Consider the following 22,998-nt stretch of genomic DNA (forward strand, 5'->3'; position numbering starts at 1 on the left):
TTTTCCTTCTTCCTTTAAAAAGAAATCACTTTCCCTTGATTGCTTTTTTCCCGATTATTTTCCCGTATTCGCGCACGCGCTGTTTCTGTATATATCATCTTGTGTGTGGTAAAAGAGTTCAGTTGATATGCAGCGCTAGTCCTGTGTAGTCTTTTCTTGGTTTTCCCGTGTACAGCGCTAATTTATCATGTTTCACACGCCTCCCCCCCCCCCTCCTCCCTGTATGAGTCAGCTGATAATTTATTGAGTTCGAGCTGGACAACGCTTCCAAGAAATGCATGTAAATGGAAATCGTATTTGTGACTGCACTTTATGCTAAACAAACACGCTTTCTGTGCTTGTGCCTGTCTACGAGGCCCCTGCAGCACGTGTGTCAACTTTTTTCTCCAGTTGAAATGCTTTTAGGTAGTGGCCCTTGCATTAGCTTAGATTCAATAACCGTGAAATACCCAAGCCTATAATATTACTATATTATGGGCATCATGAAACTCACTCAAGAGATTTTCCCTTTTTCCCTTTCCCGAAACACAAGCTTCCATGTTGCGCCAAATATTTTCCCAAATATATTCCGATAATAATTGGCAGGGAACAGCTTGAACGACGTCTTTTAGAATTTCTTAGAATGACGCCCGTTCGCTTTTCTTAATTAAAAGCCAAGCCGATGCACTGCATGCAAGAGTAACGCATTTTTTTATTAGGTGGGGTTTCGAAACAAATCATACGCGAACAGTGGTGATACAAAACAAGTTGCTTCTTTGTGTTACTTTATTAAAGAAGCGTAGTGAAGTGAAGGCCGCGTGTGATCACTGGTGGTGAAATAAAATTTGTTTCGTGAGCATTGCTCGCACGTATGCGCCCCTTGCCTTTTCTGTAATTCTTTTGGCTTGCTCTCGCAGCCGAAGAGTGATGTACTGTTTGAGCATGAACTTGATCAGAGTAATAACGTGAACAGGATTTTCCCTGTAGTGCTCTGCTTGTTCGAACGACTTTGCATGTCTTGAACAAAACTGTTGGAAGGATGACAGAACAAGGCTGTCAACATTCGTCCTTTTCTCTTTGCCTGAGTTGCAACGCAGAATGTGTTCTGCCGTATGGAGCACATGATGCACAAGGGGTGATGGCATTATGAGGCCCCCATTATTTCTTATGAAGATCAGAATGCTCGTGACCTTATGCTCAATGAGCATTTCTGTGCAAGAAGTACAGCTTATGCGCTTGCACACAGCTCTTACAATAAACCCACCAATGTACTGCACAATTTCGCTGCTGAAATTGCTAATACCATAGCCGAGGCTTGTGTAATCATGGTCGGCTACAGCAGTAGCAGCAGCCAGCTCTGGTGACTGAGCTTCTTCGGGGTCATCCTCGTTGCTTTGGGCACGTTGAAGTGGGAGTGTGGAAATCCCACCAAGGTCTGGCATGACGTTGCCTGTTGCTGCCGGCTTGATTTCAGCATGGAGGAGGAGGCTGCGGTACGCGTAGCGGAACTGCAGGGCCGATGGGTTGTTATACCATCCTCCTCTCTGACGGATACAACTGAAAAACATTTCCAGGTGGTCTTGGCTGAGCCGGTATGTGCAGAGGTAACTGTTGGAAAAAAAGTGGAGTTTAATGTATTGCCGGCTTCCGAAATGACTGCAATCATAAATACACAGTAAGTTTCTGTACACAGTACAATGCTGAATGATAATAGTCTTATGTAAAGCAATTTGGCTAATATGCTATTTCTTGTACTGTTGAACTAAAAGCTACACTGCTAACGGTTGCACAAGGGTGATAGAAAAATTATGATGCTTTGATTTTATATATTGTATTGTGGAACAGAAACTATAACGTGCAATATTTTTCATTATGATCCCTTTACGATTTATTCACCTTTTTCAGCATCTAACAGGCATGCATTTCCCTTCAAACAAATTCTGTCCTCACAAAATCCTCATCAAGGCTTCTTTACATCGCAGCCGGCTATGCTAGGCCAGTCTACAAAAACTGGCCCTTGTGGGTTGCAGGTGTTGACGCTTGCATGTGTCTACACATGCAAGCAACTACACAGAACTACAGGTACCACGAGAAACCCAACTCGTATTTTTAGTTTGTGTTAGGTTAAGCATTAAGTGTTAAGGTTAAGTGTCAGGTTGAGTTTAAGGTTAAGCATTTAAAAGGCAGTGCTATTGTAATGAAAGGCAAGGGGCAATGTTAAAAAATTAAGGCTTGTGTGTTTCTTTCTTTAGTAGTAAAACATAAAGGCATGATAATTTTTCCATTAGTCTCAATGACGGGAATAGTATGGGTTTACCTTTTTGGATCATTGGTATGGAACATGAGATTAATTTTCCAAAATACGACTGAGGTCAGGCTAGCATGGTAGCTTTTGTTGTACTGCTTGCAAGGAAGGTTAATTCCACCTTATAGCACCGTTACTGAGTGAGGATGATTGTGGGCGACGCCTGGTACAGTTATGTTCTAAAGCATTGGATGCAGTTGATAGGTTCTGAAATTTAATTTAAATCACATAAATCTTGTAATGCACTAAGCTTACACTTCAAGTTAAAATTGTTAACTCAGCATCACTGTGTACATTTAGCAGATATAATTTTTGTCAAAAGCAAATTTGTTTCTGGTGCACTAAAAAGTGCAACCAGCAGTAAAAGGGAAGCTATGGGCGTACCTGCACAAATCCGACTTGAATAGCCTGTCTGCAAGTTCAGCCACACTCTTCAGAGAGAAAGCAAGGCTGATTACAGACATTCTCCTCCCAGAAGTGCAGACCAAGTCGCCACTTGGGAGGCGCAACATCATCAGCTTAGCCGACATCTCCAGCATGGTTTCCTTCTGTCTTTGGAAGGATGCAGGTCGAAGCGGAGCCTTTAGGTCCATTGATGTGGGGTTCTGGGAGTTCAGCAAGTCAAACGACCTGGAAAAAAATGCAATATATTTTAAGTTGCATGTAAAGTTCACTTGAACTACAACGTAGCGATCAACATCGGCGATGAACATGGCTGTTCCTGCACAACCCTCAAATTGCCTAAGCTCCAACCGTCGTGCCAGGTCGAGACTTTTGCTCACAGATGAGCTGAACGTCTGCGCGGCAAGCTTGACCTTCATGATTTGCCGGTAATACTCAACATGGCCCCTTCTGAGCTTGTTTGCAGCACGAAGCCCTTCAGCCTCTTGGAGGTCTTGCAACCTCTCGATGTAGGCCCACTCAATGGCCTGTAAAATAAGTTGTGGTGAGACACCGTGAAGCTATCAAAAATACACAAGTTACTTACTCCGTAATACCTGCTGCTTAGGACTTTTTTGTCCCCAAGGAGATTGCGGAGCAGCTTCAAGCCATGAGCAGCATCGAAGATCAAGGAAATTCTTTGTGCTGGCTTGTCTGGATGAGCAAATGAGGTCTGGAAGGAGTCGCTATTGCTTTCATGGATGCGACACCCAAGCAGCTTGCCCATGGAAACATTTGCAGCAAGTGCATCACACACAACAGCGACAACATTCGCTGAACATTCAGTAAGTTGTGCAATGGCTTCGTGAAGAATGTTCTGTAGTGCTTCACCCGTGAGTCCATTGTTCAGAAAGTATGCAAAAGGTACCTTCCATGGGGCCGCCACACCAACAGCCATGAGCACAAGTGCGTCACCAGCTAGGCCAGTTTCATCTGTGTCCAGAGTACTCTGGCCATTTCCGAGATCCACGTACCCAATGAGTCGTCCACTTTTTGTATCAAGATCGCACTTTTTGCGTATGCTCATGCCGTCTAGCATGATGCAGCAGAGCTTCTCCCGGTCGCTTTTTCCCTCAAGGGTCTTTTTGATGTGGTCAAGGGCTTCTTTCGTGAATCCTGGCCAGGCATCAATAATTTTGAGCCAGGTGCGTATTGTTTGCTTGCTAGGCATGGGAAAAATGCTAGAAACATACGTATATGCCCTCGGAGAATGGTAGTAAAGCGTGGAGGCAAACTTCCTGAATTTTTCGCCGTAGCGCCGTCGAGCTGGTGCTTTTCTGATGTTCGAGCCCCAGTTCTGTATGAGTTCACTAGGGAGCTCACCGAAGGCTTCCAAGGCCTGCTCTCCAGCGGGAGAGATGAGCTGCTTTTTTTTCATTTCCTTAAGAAGAGCTGTTAAGGTAATCAGCTTTTGCTTCTTCTCCTTCAGCCGCTTTCTCGTATAATAGAGCTTTTTCTTCATGACTCCAAGCTTCTTGCTCGTTTCCCGGAGCCTTGATTTGGGTGTCTGGGTGGAATGGTATTTGTGGTCAAGGGCAGATGGTGGCTTTTTGCTTGATTTGCCTGGAGAGGATGCTACCTGTCATAAAAAACAGTTGCTTAACTTTGCAAAATTGGTTTCATTCTGGTTCGCAACATACCTGGGCGAGAGTCTTGGGTGTTGCTCCACCTGAGGCACCCATGCAAGGGCTCTTTAGTTGACCTGGAGTGGAGTGTCGAGGCGTGGATGACTCCTGAGACAGAAATAGGTAACCTGATGCTTTCGCATTCTCACTTAAAACACTGCTCATGAACATTTGTGTTGAGTCTCGTGAAGAGTAGGCAGTCCTGCACGACCAGTTGACCTTTGTGTAGGCGTGCCATTAGACAGTGTGTCAATTAACCAAGGGTAGCATTCATTTCATTCACTATACACTACCTGCAAGCTCTTGCGGGGGGTTTTGGTTGGTGTAGGTCCTTCTGCAGCACTGGTGGGCCCACTTGTTGGTGTGTCCTGAGTCAGAGAGTCGGCGAGCTTAGTCTCTAGAGGCTAGGACACTTGTGTCTGCAGTCGATTCACTTTACCTGCGGGCGTTTGCGTAGTTTTCGCAGTGGTGTGCACGGTTCTGCACAGCTTCCTGACCTAGGTGAAGGTGTTCGAATGGGCATTTCCTGCAATACAAATTTTTAAAGCTTGGGGCTCACAATAACCAATTTAACCTACCTCCTGGCGTTTGCGTGGGGTCCTTCGGGGTATAGCTTGTTCTGCAGTGTGGCCAGAGAGAAGCACAGGCCTGGGACTCTGCGCTTCCTGCAACAATAAAATATTCCAGGTCAGGCACAGGCATGAATTTGTGATTCCACCTACCTCCAAGCGTTTGCGTGGTATAGTGCGTGGGGTCCTTCGGGGTGTAGCTTGTTCCACAGTGTGGCCAGAGGGAAGCACAGGCATGGGGCTCTGCATTTCCTGCAGCAACACAATTTAAGCTTGGGCACAGGCATGAATTAGTCATTTCGCCTACCTCCGAGCGTTTGCGTGGGGTCCTGCGTGGCGTGGCCTGTTGTGAGGTGTGGCCAGAGTGAAGCACAGGTATTTCCTATAACAGACAGTCACTTAGCTGGGCACCTTTAATCTTGCGTATTGTTCCTTACCCGCTGGGCCTTGTGTGGGGTTTGAATTGGCACAGATGGCTCTCCATGGCTCGAGGTAGCTGCTGCAGGCTCCTACGACAAAATTGGTGAACTCATTTGCATTAAGGAATACTGTCTGCGATGGTACAAAATTTAATGATAGCCTCAAAGGTTTCTATGCCGAAAATTTATTTTAATACTTGCCTCTTTCCTCTTTTCCTGTAGGAAAATTGTTGGCACTGCATCTGGTTTCAGAGTTCGCTTGGTGTGGCCTTCGTAGTAGCAGGATGGTGCAAAATGTTTGGAACAGATCCTCGGGCGTACTTTCACTGGAGTCGTTGACATGCCAATAGCACTGAGCCACCTCTTAAGCAGTGACTCATTGCTATAAGGAAAGCTGAAAATTGTTGATGGGTGAAGTATTCTATTAATATGGAATGCTTGGTGTCATGAAATAGATGTTTAGTGTACACCAACAAGCTCCATTCAACTAACCAATGTGAACCCCCCCTTTTTCACTTTACGAAATAATTTAGCAGGCTACTGTGCACGTGCACATGGAAATGATTTAGAACAACTGAGCACTAGTGCGGTCTCCTTGTCCCATATAGGGACTGTGACATTAGTGCTGAATTTTTTAATGTGCATGCAAAGGCATGCGGTTATTTTTACGAAGTCTAAGCATTGATCCATTTCATCCCAAGAGAAATAAATTTTGGTTGGTGAAAGCTGGTTTATAGACAAATTCCCAACTGGGCGCTGATAGTCTCAGCTGAGACCAAACCAGCTGGCACCAGCTACCATTATTTCTAGGTCTGCAGCACAAACATCTAACGGAAAGGTTTCTTTTTTACTTGGTAGGGCGCGCAAAAGTAAATTTTGTCTTTTATTATATATTTATCAATTCAACCTCCCTCCGTTTTTTGCTCAGTCTGGTATATCACTAAGCTCAGTCCAGAGACTCGAACTGAGTGATATGCGCCCGGGCTTTCCTAAACGACTGCAAATGTATGTATGTATTTATTGTACTTAGGAAAAGGAAAAGCCACCAACAGGCGTAATTTGTCTCGCCTAGGGGGCAAAGTTGCTGAAAAAGTTTGTGTGGCGTGCATAGCACTAGTGTGCTAATTAGGCCCTCCGTGGAGTTATTCGAAGGGGGTTAGCTGCTCAGAACCTCGGCTGCAAGCGGCGGGCGTTTTTAGTGATTTAGTGATAGAGCCCCCCCCCCTCCTTCAGAAAAATGTAGCGCCCGGTAACGATCGATCCCTGCGGTATAAATTAATCCATATAGTCCCGGCCTCTACCATCTGAAACTTCGCTTCTCATAGTTTCTGTGCGCGTATACTTAAACCCGAAAAATAAAACTGGGGGAAAAATGTCAACTTTCTCAGCCGAAGCGTGCGCTTTTCTTTTTTTTTTGCGGGGGGGGGGGGGGGGTAGGGGGGTCATGTTGGTTTCACAGTGGTTGCATTTTTTATCATTACATTACAAAACTACCGCAGCCAAGCATCATGCAGTTATGGGGAAATACCGAATGTCTAAGGACATTTCTAATTAAAAATTTCTAATTTATAATTAATGTAAATGCGCGTATGCATGTCAATCGATTTGCTTCGATGTAGTACTTTTCACGGAATACTATGATCATTTTCAAGGCGATGAGTAAAAAAAATCGAAGCCATTTTACTCTATGAAGGAAGCCACATAAAATACTCACATCACACTGGGTTAGAAATTGAAAGAATAAGCCAGTGGCAAAATTTGTAAATTTCAGAGATTGACGTTTCGGCTCCCGCACACGGTCATAATTAGTCACCTTTTATTTAATATGCATCTAGATCAGCTTGACTGCCTTGAGTTCGGGTCAGGGAATTGTACGCGCATTTATTTTAGGGACGGGATATACGTACAGCATTCACTGTAAAGTTGGCTTTGCCGCAAGGCGTTTTAGCTCGAGCTCGGAAAAATGCATGGAACCCTGCTATATAAAGCTTTCACTAAACAATATGAGGCCCGCGGGAACTCGGTATGGTGCTATGTTCGTCTATGAGATGAATTTCATGATATAAAAATACTGGTATGTAATCGACCCAAAGTGAATTCGCATGCAGTGTCGAATGTTGTACAGGTAATGTTAGGCATTTAGTAACTCGCACTAAATATTTGGTATCTGTTGCAAAATTAACCACTATAATCTAACTAAAATACAGTAACTCTTATTTATAGGTGCGCTCAAATTCACTTACTTGTGAAGGGAGACGTCCCTGGTCGGCTTCGCCTTGCACACAATACACGTCGGGGCCATCGCAGCCCGGAGACGCGCATGCAGTGCGAGGTGCTCTCTCTCACGGCGGGTGCAGAGTGAGCATTTCGGACCAAAACCGCAGGTATTTCACACCGAGGTGGTCCACGGTGGGAACGGAAGCAGCCGCTTCCGTTCATTAGGTATGGCGCGGAGGGGTTCGGTTGTGAAGGACAAAATAATTTGCTTTCTACTGAACCTAGAGTGGACCATGCATGGGCCATCGGAGGGGCAGTATATACACATATGTGAAAAAAACTTTACTTCGTAATTTTTCGCTCCATCGAGTTACGGAAATGTGTGTCATGAGGGGCATCAAGGGCAGCATATACGGTATGATTTTCAACAAATTCACCTTGCGTGTTTTAATGAAGCGGCGTCCATCACCCGAAATGTCGTACACGTCTCCATCGTGAGATATATACAACGGAGCCTGTTGCCAAGAATCGAACACGCGTCCTCGTGCACAGCAGCGCAACAAAGTGGTGCTCTGAGCCATATACGCAAGAATTATGCATACAAAACAGCATTTGAATACAATAAAAGTCAAGCAATTTTTTTTTCGGTTGCATGTGACTGCGTATGGGCACAACAGATTGACGCAGCTGCGTATGGTATACGTTTGTGCTTCACCTTGCAGAGCTCCAGATAACAATGGTTATGCAGAAATAAATTATCCGAATTTATGAACATTTGTTTTGCAGCTCTGGCTCAAGATGTAAACATTGTTCTGTGAAATTATGGCAACACGTACGTAGACAAGATCCAGTTTTATTATACGCAAGCCATTTACAAAGTGCGGACATTTGCTAGTTTCATTAACGCTTCGTATATGCTAAGTAAGCCTAGCTGCATAGCAAGATCGTTAGCTTAACATGACATGACCTGCAGACGGCAAAGGTTCTGCCACTCCGGGTAGGTAGGTAGAAAATTCGAGGATACGTGGCGACGGCTTTATTAGGCAGGTCGACAGAGTGTCCTTGCGCTGCAGCACGGGAGAAGACGAGCGAGGTTCCGCCAAGCAACGAACAGAAGACGCAAACGAGACGACGGCGTGAAGAGAAGCTGCGTACGTTAATTATTCGCATGTGTCCGACGCTCCCCTCAAAACCGGAACTGAAACTCGCCCAACCGCCACCCCCTTTCTCTCCTCTGCGTCTGCGGTATGTGTTGGTTATACTTGTCTAATAACTTCAATTTGCCTAAAAAAAACTTATAAATGCAGTATTTATGCGCAGTAATGTACATAAACATTGACAACAGTTAGTTTACGATTGACAATTTGCGCCCGATTTACGCATAATTTTTAGCCCCACCTTCACTTAATCGTCTAGCAACAACAGCGTGGCATCATGGCGGCAACCGTGTTTAGACACTTTTTACGGCCAGCTTTACCGGCCTGAGCCAAGGGAGCCGAAAAGCCGGGTCAAAGCTCTCTGCGCCAGCTATTGCCGGCGCAAGAAAGCAACTCCATTGCCGGGCCAGCTGGGGCTAATTTTCCAAATTCCTCCAGCGCCCCCTGTCGTGGGAGCAGACAATTCGAGCCAGGAGAACCGGATGCAGTTTTGACCCGTTCTTCGGCTCCTCCGGCTCTTTCCGTTCAGTTATAGTGCCTACAATATACTCTAGGCACTGCAGTTCAGTTACTGAGCCGAAGAACCGAAGACCCGGGTCAAATGAGCCGTCTCTCTGCGCCATCTATTATCGGCGTGGTAAAGCAACTGTACTGCTGGGCCAGCTGGGGCTAGTTTTCAAATTAGGGTGCCTCGATGCGCGCCCGCTCCGCGGAGCGGGCGCGCATCGAGGCACCCTATTTTAAATTGGGACGCTCTTACCGGCCATCAACAGATCGAGGTCGTGACGTCACAGCCAAAAGTCACGTGATAAAGACATTTTCGTCACTTCCTAGGCCGTAGGCTTTTTTTGTAGGTTTTACTTTTTTTAATGAAAGCACTGCGCATAGTATAAGAAGCTATGCACTTCGGTAAGGTGTTTTTATCACCATTGCACAAGTGCGCCCTTCTGCAGTGGTGGGTTCGCGTTGGCGTTTGTTTGATGACCGAGTTTTTGTCAACGTAGCCGTCACTTCCTTTAGTTTCACCCAAGGCTTCAGCCAAAGCATGTGGAGGCGATTGCCAAAGGCATCGTGTGTGTGCGCTACGGTCGCTTCGCCGTGTTTTTCTATTGTTATTCCGTCATTTTGCCCTGGGAATTTGTTCTGCGTCCGAGTTTGTTTCTTTCAACGTAGATGATACCCGCGTGATATGTTGAAGTGTATCGTCGAAGTGTCCCTCGGCGTCGTGTTCAGCTTCTTTGAGCCAGCTCACGAATGAAGCCGTCACCTTGAGCCCTCGCCGGTGAAACGACGACAACACGACGACACCGATCTTTTCCCTGAAGAATCGAGGACGAAGTGTGACACCACTAGTTGTGCGCCCACATATCCTACAAGAAAACAAGTCACGTTGCCGTCAGCAACAACATGCAGCAAAAGAGTTCACCGGGCGAGGATATGCCGTGCTGTGATGCAGCGAATTTAGTGATGTGGAAATGATTGTGTGCATTGGGGTGCCAAGCTGGACGTACCACATACGGCTTGTTATTTCGGTGACAGGTAAATGCGCAAATGAGACGTGGTCGAGTTCACTGTGTTCTGGTAGATCTACGAATTCCACGGTGACAGAGAGAGAGAGAGAGAAAACCTTTAATGAAAGGCGAGATTAGCCAAGCCATTGCACTTAGCTTGCTATCGCCCTTAATGTCTGCGCGCTTGGTGGCTGAGTGCGATGCTTGCACGGGCAGCAATTTTTGCAAGCAGCTGTATGACGTGGGCTTCCAAATACAAGTGCCTCACATGCATACTATTTTACAATGCCTAATTGGTGAAAAGATGATGATGATAGTTGGTGTTTAATGGCGCAAGGCCGACGAGGGCAAAGAGCACCAGAGAAGTTATTTAATGAAAACAAGTGATTACCACAAAAGGTAGGTATAAAATGTGTAAACTGTACATAGTAAGATCAACAAAGATAATGGTGATGGCTGGTGTATAGGGCCAGATGTGATTACGCATGATAGGAAATGAGGTTTAAAAACTTATCATCTGACAAATATTTAAAAACGCGTTTCACAGAAATCATGGCATCGTCACCTAGAAACAGCGATGGGTGTAGGGGAATATGTTGTCTGTAGAGTTCTCTGAAGTGTTTGTGTCGTGTTGTGTCAAGTGCCTTGCATTGTATGAGTATGTGGACTACGGATATGCCCTCCCCACACCTGCTACACAGGGGTCTTGGAGATCCCGTGAGCAGGTGCGAGTGCGTTACATGCGTATGGCCTATCTGTAACCTAGCTAAGGTAACTTCAATGTGCCTGTTGTGTGAGTCAGTAGTGTATTGTCCCAAGTGTGGTTTTATTACGTGTAGTTTGTTGTCTGTCTGTTCGCTCCAGTCTGCTTGCCAAGTTTTACGGAGTTGTTGTCTAATGTGTGGCTTGAGGTCTGTGTAAGGTAGTGTTGCCATGTCGACTGCGTTTCGGAGTGCAGCATTGGCGGCCATTTCATCTGCCACTTCATTACCGCCAATGCCAGAGTGGCCTGGCACCCAACACACAGTCACCCCAAGGTTTGAAGAATAAGCTACCATAATCGTTTTGAAGACAAGATTAATGACATGGTTTTTTGATGACTTTCCGGATGATAATGCACGGACGACGCTCAACGAATCTGTATAAATGACGGATGTAGGAATATGATGTTCAACTATGTGACTTACAACCAGAAATATGCCATATGCCTCTGCCGTAAAAATACTTGTATTACCATTCATTGTTCTACATGCTTCAAAATTGGGCCCATGCGCAGCACAAGACACCGCAGTGGACGTTTTAGATGCATCGCTGAAAAACTCTGCAGCCCTGTATTTATTCTGCAGATGCATGAAATGCTGCAAAATCCCACTTCTTGGTGTCCTGTTCTTATTGTATTGTACGAAAGACAAGTCACATGCCACAGGACGAAGATGCCATGGTGCTACAAGATCAGTGTGAGATGATTTGAATGTGTCTAAGAGGGAGACGTCATGAATAGTCACCTCGTCCCTCACTCTCTGCGAGAAAGGAACAGCAATGGATGGGCGGTTTAAAAAGAGTTTAGTTGTGGACGTATCATTAAAAACCGGTTTAAAGGGATGGTTATTCATTGATGAGATTTTGGAGGCATATAGGAGGTCAACATAAGTTCGCTGGTACGCTAAGCACCATTTGTCGCACTCTGCATAAAGACTGTGGACAGGACTGGTACGGAACGCCCCACAAGACAGGCGAAGCCCTAAGTGAAGCACTGGGTCGAGCATTTTAAGTGCTGTTTTTGTGGCTGAACCATACACAACGCTCCCGTAGTCCAACCGTGACCCTACCAACGCGGCATAAAGTCGAAGCAGGAGTTGTTTGTCTGCACCGTACGATTGGTGAGACAAGACTTTTAGAATATTCATTGTTTTTAGGCATTTTTGTTTAAGTCGTTTTATGTGGGGTATGAATGAGAGTTTCTCGTCAAACACCACACCCAAAACTTGTGTTCTCTTTTTACTGGAATCGAGTCACCAAAGAGTTTTACGTCGGGATCGGGCAGGATGCCCCGCCTTTTTGAGAATACAACGCAGGTACTTTTAGAAGGATTAAGTTTAAATCCATTTTCACCTGCCCAGCGAGAAAGGTTATTTACCCCAAGCTGGACCTGACGTTCACAAATGGATATGTTACATGATTTGAAAGATATTTGAACGTCATCTACATACATCAAGCAGGATATGGTTGGCGGCAGTGCCTTTCGGAGAGAGTTCATCTTAGCTATAAAGAAGGTGCAGCTCAATACGCCACCTTGAGGCACGCCATTCTCCTGCACGTGAACATTTGAAAGTGCCGAACCGACCCTGACACGAAATGTTCGTGAAGACATGTAACTACAAAGAGTGTTGTCGCCGGCTATCCACTCATTGTACAGTTCGCGGAGCCGGTCCGCGCATGGCCCCCGGAGCGATCGTGAGCGAAGTTCCCGGACGAAGTCCGCCACTTTGTTCTCCAACTCGGGGTGCACCTCTTGACGTCCACAGAACGATCGGTTTCGGGGGTTGCACGCGCACAGCTTAGCTTTCTGGCTCCGCCAGTACCGCACACTTTTCTCTGAAACGCGTAACTGGCGTTACGCCGCCATATTCCCATTCTGCTCGGTGACTCAATCGCCGTCAGCTTAAACGCCCCGGTGAACTGGCGTCGACTGCCGCCACTCATCTCGGAACAGAGACGTACAGAAATGTACGCACGCACGCGTAATAGACGAGTAAAAGACGAAAAACTAGAGAAAAGCGAAATCAAATAAAGGCCTGATAGAGCGAGAGAGCAGTCCGACACGAATGGCGATTGGCGACGGACTACGCTTGCACATTGTTGCCAGACAACGATTCACATTCTGCCAATGACCGCTATATAAGACGAGGGGTGACTTTTGTGCGGATTTTTTTGGAAAAAAACTCGACCTATATTCCGGTTTATACGGTAGTTACCAGCATGCGGCCATGTGCCGTGCACTTTTGTTTGCGACTAAAAGCGTAAAATATCCAAGTTGTGTTTTTACTGTATGAATGGTACTAGGCAATAAAATTAAAAAAAAAACTGTGCTCTTTATTCTTGTCTAGATTGTGTGTACTAGTAAACCAAAAAAACGTCGTTCTTAGAACAAGTGGTGCAAAAAGAAGTGGACGCGCAAAACTTCATCAATCAGAACGAAACAAATTGCCCTTTTGATAATGTGGTGGGTAGCGTAACAGGAACAAGGTCAAGCGCTGGCCATCTGAATATCTTCCACTCGCTGAATTAACCTTGCCTGTGCGTCCCATTTGAATTTGGCGCTAAATCGCCCCCCCCCCCTCGCTCGGCTTTTGAGTCCTCATCAAGATGGCGCCTCCCAGTGCATGTCTGCAACGCGCCGCCATGTTTTTAGTACCGCCCCCAAAAACCGGGGGTTTGTCCGCCGCTGCGAGCGAATATCGTGTCCCATGCACGGTATAGGAAGTTTCACTCCCCTGCTTCAGCTATCATCACTGTAAACGCAAACTAGCCGGAAATGGAGTTTTAATCAAGTAATGTTCCCTGAAAAGTACTTATAGCAAAAAAAAATTCCCCCGCATTTCCCCGAGGGGGAGAATGTGAAAGTGCGAATGCACGGTTGTCGGCCCGCTTGCGGCGCTTGCGCTCGGCCCCCGCAGCCCACCGCCTCGCCGCCTTCTCTTCCATCTCTTCCATCGGGTTTGTAGTATCACGTGTACACCACGCAGTTATCAAGCCGCTATAACGCCGCTGAGTCGCCAACGCACGCCGCTGACGACGTAGTTTGAATGCGTTAAAGATATAAGGCGCGTCTAACACTGATATCAGCATTAAGTTCCACCAGGAACTACCTGATTGGCTGCCGCAAATAGAGCAACTAATCAATATGAGGGCATTTTAAATGGACAAAGTCAGCCCTGTAGTGGCTGGCAACTCCACCTCTTGTATGTGTACTAATTGCAGTGTTGAGATGTAATCTGTTGTGAATTGTCAAAGACAGGCAATAAATACAAAAAAAAAGCGTCCGTGGCTTGGTCGGTAGAGCGTCGCGCTGCGGCCGCAAAGTCCTCGGATCGAAACCTGGCGCCGGATGCTGTTTCTTTTTTAAATATAGAGGAGCACTGCGGACGCCGCCGCCGCCGCCGGCGGTGGATGGTTTGGGGTCGCTTATAAAGTGCATTCGCACTTAAAAATGTACTCCCTAGGCATGGTCTAAAAAAGTGGACGAACTTCCATGGTAGTACCGTTGCCCATCCGTGTAGGAAAAGGGAGGATTTAGAACGACTTAACACCATTTGAGAGATGGCGTTCTGTTCCTTGTAAACAACCACGTCCACAATAAACTCCCCATCTGGGGTAATCATCTCAAGCGGGCGGTCGCCATGTTAGTCTTGTGTTGTTTCCGTGTGTCAGCACTTCAACCGTGGACTAATGGTAATTAGAACGAGAAAGCAGGACGCGACGGTTGCATGCAGCTACAAAACCGATACCGTACGTATACCCGTTTAGATGCTTCAGCCAGCGCGATCACAAGCAGACAGCGCGGCCGTGTTGTTTCAATCTGTTTATTTTGGCGGTAGGTGTTGTCAAACTCTGCTGCTAACAAAGAGACAGTTCTCGCCGTTGCAAACAATTGCAATGTTCATCTGCCTCGCTTGCTTGCGCATATCTAGACAATTTAAATTCTCGTGCCAGCGCGCCAACGCACCCGACTGCAGCGACTCAACTTGCCCTGGCGGCACGACTTGCTGCCCGGATGTAAACAACCTCCGTGCTATCAATGCAGCGTGGCCGGTGACTTGGTGCGGCCGGAGCTTCAAGCGCCTCGCCTTGGGCCATCATTTTTTCTTATTTGAGAAGGACTAGTAGTGCCATTTAGTGGAAAGATTTTTATGTGCCCCTGTCACACGACGAACGGCCGCTAACAACATTTCAGCGTTGCCAGATGGTGAAATACGGCACCAGATTGTGAAAATCTGGTGAAATTCGGGGCTACTAGTGTTGAGGTACCAATACGGCTACACCAGACAATATCTGGTAAAAACTGGTGAAAAAAGCGTGTTGTTTCTTTGAACTAGACTGTTTTATTTCTTGAATAAAAACTTTTTCAGCATATAAACACCAAAAGCCGCTGGACTGTCTGAGCATGCGTGTTCTAATGTGCTTCATAAGTATATTGGGTTTTCACTATACTGCTTGAAAGTAACAAAAGCTCAAATGATGCATTTTGTATTTGAAATACACCACAATGAACCACAACCTCCGAATTTTTTAACGGAGGGCGTGTACCCAAAAGCGTCCTGAGGTTCCCTCTCTAAATGGTTACAGCTACATAAGTTTTGTATGGCATGTTTATTATAAAAAATAGTGCAATGTTAAATCATCACATACTAACTAAACAGAAATTTACGTTGTACCAGGTCTTGTGTTTCAATACAGGTGAAAAAGCAGAGCGACAACTGAATTGGATGCGCAGTAACCTGCTCTGCGAGCGTGCCCATAGAACATGGAATAAAGGTTCCTTAAACAGGTACTGCGATGTATATGAATACGAAGTAATATTTCACTTCTTTTGAAACTACTTTGCCAATTTAATAATATAGGTAACTGAGTAACACTCAAAGCTATCTGGGGGGCTAGTTGGTTTCTTGACATAATTTGTTTTGTGTTTCCTTCCCTCAGTCCCGTCTTGTTAGCGCATTTTTTCAGTTGAGTAACACTCTTCGATTTTTAATTATGAGATGATGAAATCACCCGGCCCCCTGGGTAGGCTGGATGGATTGCCATAAGCAGCCAAAACGCCATATCAAAAGGCTGTGTTTTTGAGAATTGCATGCACAGAAGACGTGAAGGATCCAAAACAATGGAACAGTGGCTGTATTTAGTGCTGGTGAAATCTGGTGAAATTTGGACCAGGCGATGGTGTCGATGGGTATTTTCAATCTGGCAACGCTGCAACATTTGGATACGGCGACAGCTGTGGTCAGCTCGCTGGTAAGTGGTCTGTCATCAGTCGATGCGTTTGTCAAACGTTTGGATAGGGTTAACTGCGAAGTACCCGCGCCGCACACAGCACGTACAGTCAGGCTCAATTTGAAGGTTATCGCCGGAGCACCGAGCAAGCAAGACCAGAGCGCCGTTCCGTGGCACCTTTCTTCATTCGCGAAGATGAGACACGGCCGGACTGGAGCAGCGGCGAGCGCGCACTGCGCGCCCGCCGCTCCTCCAGCCCGGCCGTGGATGAGATTATGCTGCCCTCCCTCACCTCTTGGCTGTTTCATATAATTCGCTCACCCCCTTCTAGAAAGGCCGACTGCCGCAGTTTTTTTCTTCATTTCTTTTTGGGTGACGTATCCACGTTTCATTCCTCGGCAACCTGATAAGATACATCGGCAGGCGGCTTTGCCTCGGCATTGCGGGAGCAAATTACATTTTTTTTTACACAACAATGCCCTGGCATGCCGGCATAGTTACCCTGAGAAGGTTGCGTATCAGTGTGAAGTATGTCGATGAAAAGATAAAGAAAAAAAGAAACGAGCGTGGCCTTTATCGTTTTTGACGGCAGTGCGCGCACTGCCTGGAACAGCCATGGGAGAAGCAAAGCTAGCATAATCTCGTTGTGGCTGATGCTAAAAAGTGTCACGCTAAGGCGCTGTCGTCGCGGTCGGTCGGTGCTTCCGCGATCACCTTCAAATTGATCCCGACTGTACACGCACGGGCAAAGAAAAAAGCGCACACTCGTTTTATTGTACTTGTTTGTGGCTTTTGGGGTATGCATTCGCATTCTTTTGTAGGCCGGTTTGTAACAAGGCATTCGAGATGAAATCGTTTGTCGCGCGCGGCGTCGTTTCAAAGCAACGTGACGGTTACTCAGGTAGCCGAATCGCCTCCGACAGCGGTGCATCGTCGGGCCCGGTCGGTGAATATTGTGGGACTCTGTCTCTCATATGCATCGAACTGCTGGTGTTCTTTTTAGTTAACTGCTCTACTTTGTAATATCTATTTGTTAACGCTCCTGATGGCTTGCCTGTCCAAATATAAGTCTGTGTTGTTTTCGTTCAAGGCTCTGACTCATTATTAGCGCTCTGGTCGGCGAAAGCCGCAGATCAGACGGCCACCCCCTTCGAAAACTGTGCCCTGTAGATTCGGTGGGGTTGTTTGCTCGCTTGAGTCGACTCTTCACATCTAACAGCGTACCCTATTAAGGAAACGGTGACATGCGTAAAAGATGCTATGAGCCTATCGAACGATTAAATGCATATAGTGTGGACCACGATGGCGACGTGGTTCGAAACCGAAATGTTTTTATTCCCTTTCGGATGATAATGAGGGGTCTCGGGACCCGTCAGTCGCCAGTTAAGGCCACGTAATTAAAAACACAAATCCATGCCCTTATGGAAGAGAACCGAGTTTTCCGTAGCATGACACAAGTCTGCCGGGCATAAAAAAGGATATCATTTTTTTAGAAGAACAATGCACACACTCTTCTTTTGTTGGTAATAACTTTGTCATAATCAATAGTAAGACCATACACAAAAATTACTCGATTCATCTGACACTCGATTTTAACACGGAGCTTGCAGCTCCAAAAAGTGCACTGTGGTTTCGCGTGACGGAAACTTCTACAATCACGGTAAATTAACTAAGGCAGGTCTGTGTGGCATGCGGCGTTGGTAAGTTTGTGAGAATAGCGTTTCCATTTCAGCTGTTTTTTTTTTTTGTTGCCATGCAATCACAAGTAATTTGGTGCGATGAACGAGGTTTACGTTAGCTAACAAGGCTGTAGTAACGGTTGCGGCTACAAATGACCTTATGCACCAATCATGCTTGTCGGTGACACAGAATATTAAGGTGTCAGAATACGGATGACTGAGTCGCCTAGTTTATTACTACTGTAAAAAAATAAAGTGTTTTCTGACCCAGTGAAGGACTTTCCTGTATGACTAGCTGTGTTATGACAGATGACCATAGTTGATGAGACAAGCCGTAACAAATTAGCTTTGGATGTAACACCAGGAGGGAAATAGGTGGAGGTATCTGCAAGTATAACTGAAACAGTGGGTGCCTGTCCGGCATGAATTCATTATTTGCTGACACGATTTTCTTCTGCAGATCCTGATACATGATCGAGTTGAATGACTTCATAGATCTTAAGGCAGGATAGGCTGTGCTGTACAAGGCAAGGCTGCATTCGGAAACCAAGTTGGCCCCTCCAGCAGAAGTGAGTATTGCCACGGCTTGCAACAGCCGTCCAGCTCAACAGCCGTCCAGCTCGCAAAAGCTGCACTTTTAGGGGCGAAGCTCCTTAAGGCGTGGGTCTGTCCATCCTCGACGTATGTATGTAGCCACCTCTAGTTTAGTTCTTGGATTGTTTACTAGATGGCGTGGCTACCTCCGCCGCGCTCTCTAGAGCGCGGCGGAGGCATCGACGACGAAAACGGATAAGTGTTTCAAATTTATTATTCCTTTTTTAGAGTGACCATGTTTTAGAGAGAGATGTAGGTTAGTTGAAAGGGGCGGTAGTTAGCGCAGGGAAGTGACCGAATCAGAGGTGTCGCGCGGTTGTTGCACGTGGCGGTTTGTAAGCGTTGGTAATTCGTGAAAGATGAATTGATGCTGTAGGAGAGAATCGCACGTTGCGGCTTACTTTTAGATTGGAAGGGAGCGCGCGAGAACGCGGCAGTGAAATAAGCCAGAGTTGGGCACGCCTTGGACGGGCAGTACCATGCCTCAGAGGAAGAAGACGCGTGTGATGTGCACGGGGTGCGAGCACGAATACCCGCTCGAGGAGACGAGATTCGAGTCGGTCGAGGACGCGGAAGGACAGGACTTCAGGTGCAGAGTGTGTGTGCTAGCGTCGCGCCTCGACCGGCTCGAGGAAGAAAAGGAGCAGCTCAGAGTTCAGGTAGGCGAGCTACAGGAGGAGTTGAAGGATGAAAAAGAGCAGAGGAAGGCACTCGAAGCTAGGTTGGCGCAAATGGAGGTCAAAATGGCGACGAAGGGTGACATCCCAACAAAGGATGAAGTAGGTCACCAGGCAGATGTGTCGGCAGTGCTTGATCCCGACAAGGGAAAGGAGGAGGACAAAGACGCCACGCCGGAAGACGGTCCCGGACTGGCGCTGACTCAGCCGGTGCGGGAGCAGGTGGCCGCGCCGGGGGGCAGCCAGGAAAAGGAAGAAAGGCGCATGGTGATCGTGGCGGGGGACTCCAACATGCGGTACTCAGAAATGGAGATTAGAGGCCGGGTGAGAGAGGACGAGAGAGTGCAGGTTGGCGTGTTCCCGGGGCAGACGGTCAGGGTAGTGTTAGAAAAGGCAAAGGATAAAATGTGGGAAAATATGCAGGGGCAGAACCTAGTGATTATCGCAGGAGGGACCAATGACGTTCTGCAGGGAAGGGGCACGGGAGTGCGCAAGCAGCTAGAAAAGGGGGTGAAGGAACTTCGGGAGCTGTGCCCACATGTGCAGGTCGTCGTGAGCACAGTACCAGAGATAATTGGGAGAGGGATACATGTGGAAAGGGAAGTTGTAGCGGTAAACCGAGACATACGGGAGCTGGGCAAGGAGCTGAGTTTCGCTGTCGTAGACATCAACAGGGATGTCCGATGGATGGGCCGGAAAAGGGCGTTCCAGCGTGACGGAGTGCATTTCAACACAAGCATATCGGGCCAGCAGGCACCGCACCCTGATTGGTCAATTCTAAGCACGCTGATTGGTTGGTTTACAAGCGGATGTGACGTCATTTTTAAGGATGGCTTTTTTTATTTTTTTTTATGGGAGAAAGACGTGCTGCCTTGAAGGTGCCCTGCTCTGACCTCCGACGTTTGCGGCGCATTTACTTTTCTGCGGCATGGCGGGCTCGTCGAATGCTGCTCCCACCGATGAGGATCGTCGGCGCTGCTCTGACTGCGACAAGGTGTTTTCGCAACAAAAAGTCTTGCTTAAACACGAGAGAAACGTGCACCACAAAGAGGGGACAAGCTCAAAAAGCCGAAGTGTGACAAATGAGGTCACAGCGTTACAACTTTTGACAACCTCGTCCTTCACCACAGAGCGATGCACGGCTTCGACGCTGAGATTGTGCAACTGGTCTTCGGCAGCGCTGAAGGTAAGAAAACTTGGAATAGTTTGCTTTTATTTCGCCTGCGTTAATCCGCTTCATCTAGTATTGTGCCTAGTAATTTAAGGCCTCTTATCGCACGTGACCGTGAATAGCTGTGAGCAGCGTTTAGAAGTAAGAAAATGTAAATATGAGCGAAGAGATATTCGTATTTAATTGAATGGACATTTGTCTTAGATAGAAACGATGACTTCATTGTTTTATTTGTGACTGTGTTAGAAAATTTGGTTAGGCTTCAACGTAGGCCTATCAAGTATCAAGTCCACGCTCAGCGACGTTGCAATTAATGCAGGGCGATATCTTTACTGCTGTTAGCTAAACTGAATCAAATGAAATTTAAATGTGAGCCGACGTATATTCGTCACTGTGTAAAATTAACCTCCGCTTGCTTCATGTTGTGACTGTTCCAAATTTCTAGGCCTAACGTATTAGAATGGTAACGTTCGCAAGTGGCAGTTGCGCGCATTCACCATATTTACAACAATATTGCGACGCGGAGTCGTGGTTCTGGCGAGTTGGTACATCACTGCAAGGGATTAAAAGCGCCGCAAAGACGGCGGATAGAAACGGAAGACGCACAGAGCACGGTGTGTCTTTGTGTTTCGGTCCGCCGTCTTGGCGGCGCTAAAAAAAATCTTGGAATCAAGGCAACGCGACATAGTAGAGAGTTTTAGCATAGCGTTACCGTGTTTGCGGCAGTCGACTGCGCATGCGCGAGTTAACGTGAACGGTAACTTACCGGCACAGGCTTTACCGTCGCCAGCGAGCTTCCTGAGCAGACGAAGTGTACCGTCGCGTATTGAATACAGCAAATGCAGTGCGCTCGGCGCTTTATGCTTTGTACAGCCTATGAAAGTAATCTTACTTGATGCTGTTTATTACGTCTTCGGGTCTTCCCATGGTGAGGCTGCAGTGTTATGCTGCATCTGGCAGTGTGCCAGAACACTTTTCTCTTAGCAGAGCCTGCCTGCTTCAGAGAGCGCGTCTCCCAGGTGGCAGATTGGGAGGCTCCTACCAAGGAGGCGGGCTAGTATTAGCAGATTTCAACCAGCACAACATATGCTTCATTTAAAAAACTCAGCCTGCACATTCCTGTTTGGTAAAAGATGGCAGTATCATTAAGAATAAATGTGTTGTTGTAATTATATTGTTGTTGTAGTAATTGTAATACAGGTGCATTCAAATTGCATGTCCTGCCACGCTGGTAATCTTTGGACTGAAAACTGGACTGGGTGGTTCATCTAGGTTGGCCCAAGCATGTTGCAACTCAAGCCCATGCCTCTGCTTGGTAGGAGCGGTGCTTGCACCCGCGGACCAACAGGTGACGGGACAATGAAAGCTAGTGCCCTGTGTTCTGCCACATAAATCGGTGTTTTATATCATGCTTATGTGTGCGCATGCCGTCAACTTAGCCTGTTTCGGAGCTGAAAATGTTGCTCCGGACTGCCTGTATGTTTTCTTGCACCCCTCATCCAGTGCCCGTTTCCCCGGGATGGTGCATACCCAACCCTGCCTGAGCCCGTTAAGCTCCAGAGGACTTCCACCCTGGGCCACGGCCCACAATGGCCCACCAGGTGCTGCAGCCCCGTCCACTCACGCTTCGATAGCATGCTGCCATGGGTTCATTTTGGATAGCCGAGGGGGGGATTCGGTGCTGCTACAATCGATCACGGCTGAACTAGCAGTGCTAGAAGAGGCCAACTGTGGGGACAGATACTCCTGTACAACAGAAAATGGCCTGCTTTTGCTTGCGCTGTCTAATCTTTAAAAAAAAGAAGCAACACCTGGGCCATGAAGCACAGCATAGTGGAGGGCTACGGACTAATTTAGACAACCTGGGGCTATTTAATGTGCACCGTAATCTCGACACAACGGCACCATCGTAGTTTGCCTATTTATTTCCTGCAATTACAGCCTGGCTGTCCTTGGTTACTGCATGCTGCAACCCTCCTTAGCTTGTCATGCTGCCAAAGCATGCTACAAAAGAACTCGTGGCCTGCTCAGATTGACGTTTGGGTTTCACTACCGTTGACGGATGTGAAGGCTCGCTTACAGCCTCTGTACATTTTTTTTCGCTTGCTAGGAGTAGACCACATTCACAGGCACTACAAAAATTTCAGTGCCTTGGAATGTCGCCACTTTTGCCTGCAGTTGGATGTGCACTACCCCCACCTCCTCCCCAAACATGTGCTAGGCTTTTTTGCGAGCTGAGAACAAACTCGTTTATTACCAGTCAGTATGGTCACTCATGCTGTATGTGTTTCGTTTTTCTGTATTCAGCAAGTTCCTGTTGCCATGAAGATGCTCCATCCCCATTGCCTGCTGCACCTGTTACTGGACAAGTCACTGGTGCTCCAAGAACTTTCATTTTGAGCTGTGAATGCAACACTGAGGGAGCTGAAGACATGTTGAGAAATGTGTCGCCTGGGCTGCAGTTGGTGTTTCCCTTATTGCTTGAGATGTGCTCTAATAGGAGTGTTGCCACACTATCTTGGCAATGGGGCCTACACTGTATTCATACTAATCCAAATAAACATGATTTACCTGGAAAGTTTGCTTCAGAGACATCTCTTTGCTACAGACAGCAATATTGGCCAGGGTGGGAAATGGGAACTATTGAGTGCATGGTGGAGGCT

Source organism: Haemaphysalis longicornis, unplaced genomic scaffold (genome assembly GCF_048455015.1).
Source record: "Haemaphysalis longicornis isolate Haplotype H1 unplaced genomic scaffold, Haemaphysalis longicornis Haplotype H1 scaffold_1, whole genome shotgun sequence".
In the NCBI taxonomy this organism is placed as follows: domain Eukaryota; kingdom Metazoa; phylum Arthropoda; class Arachnida; order Ixodida; family Ixodidae; genus Haemaphysalis; species Haemaphysalis longicornis.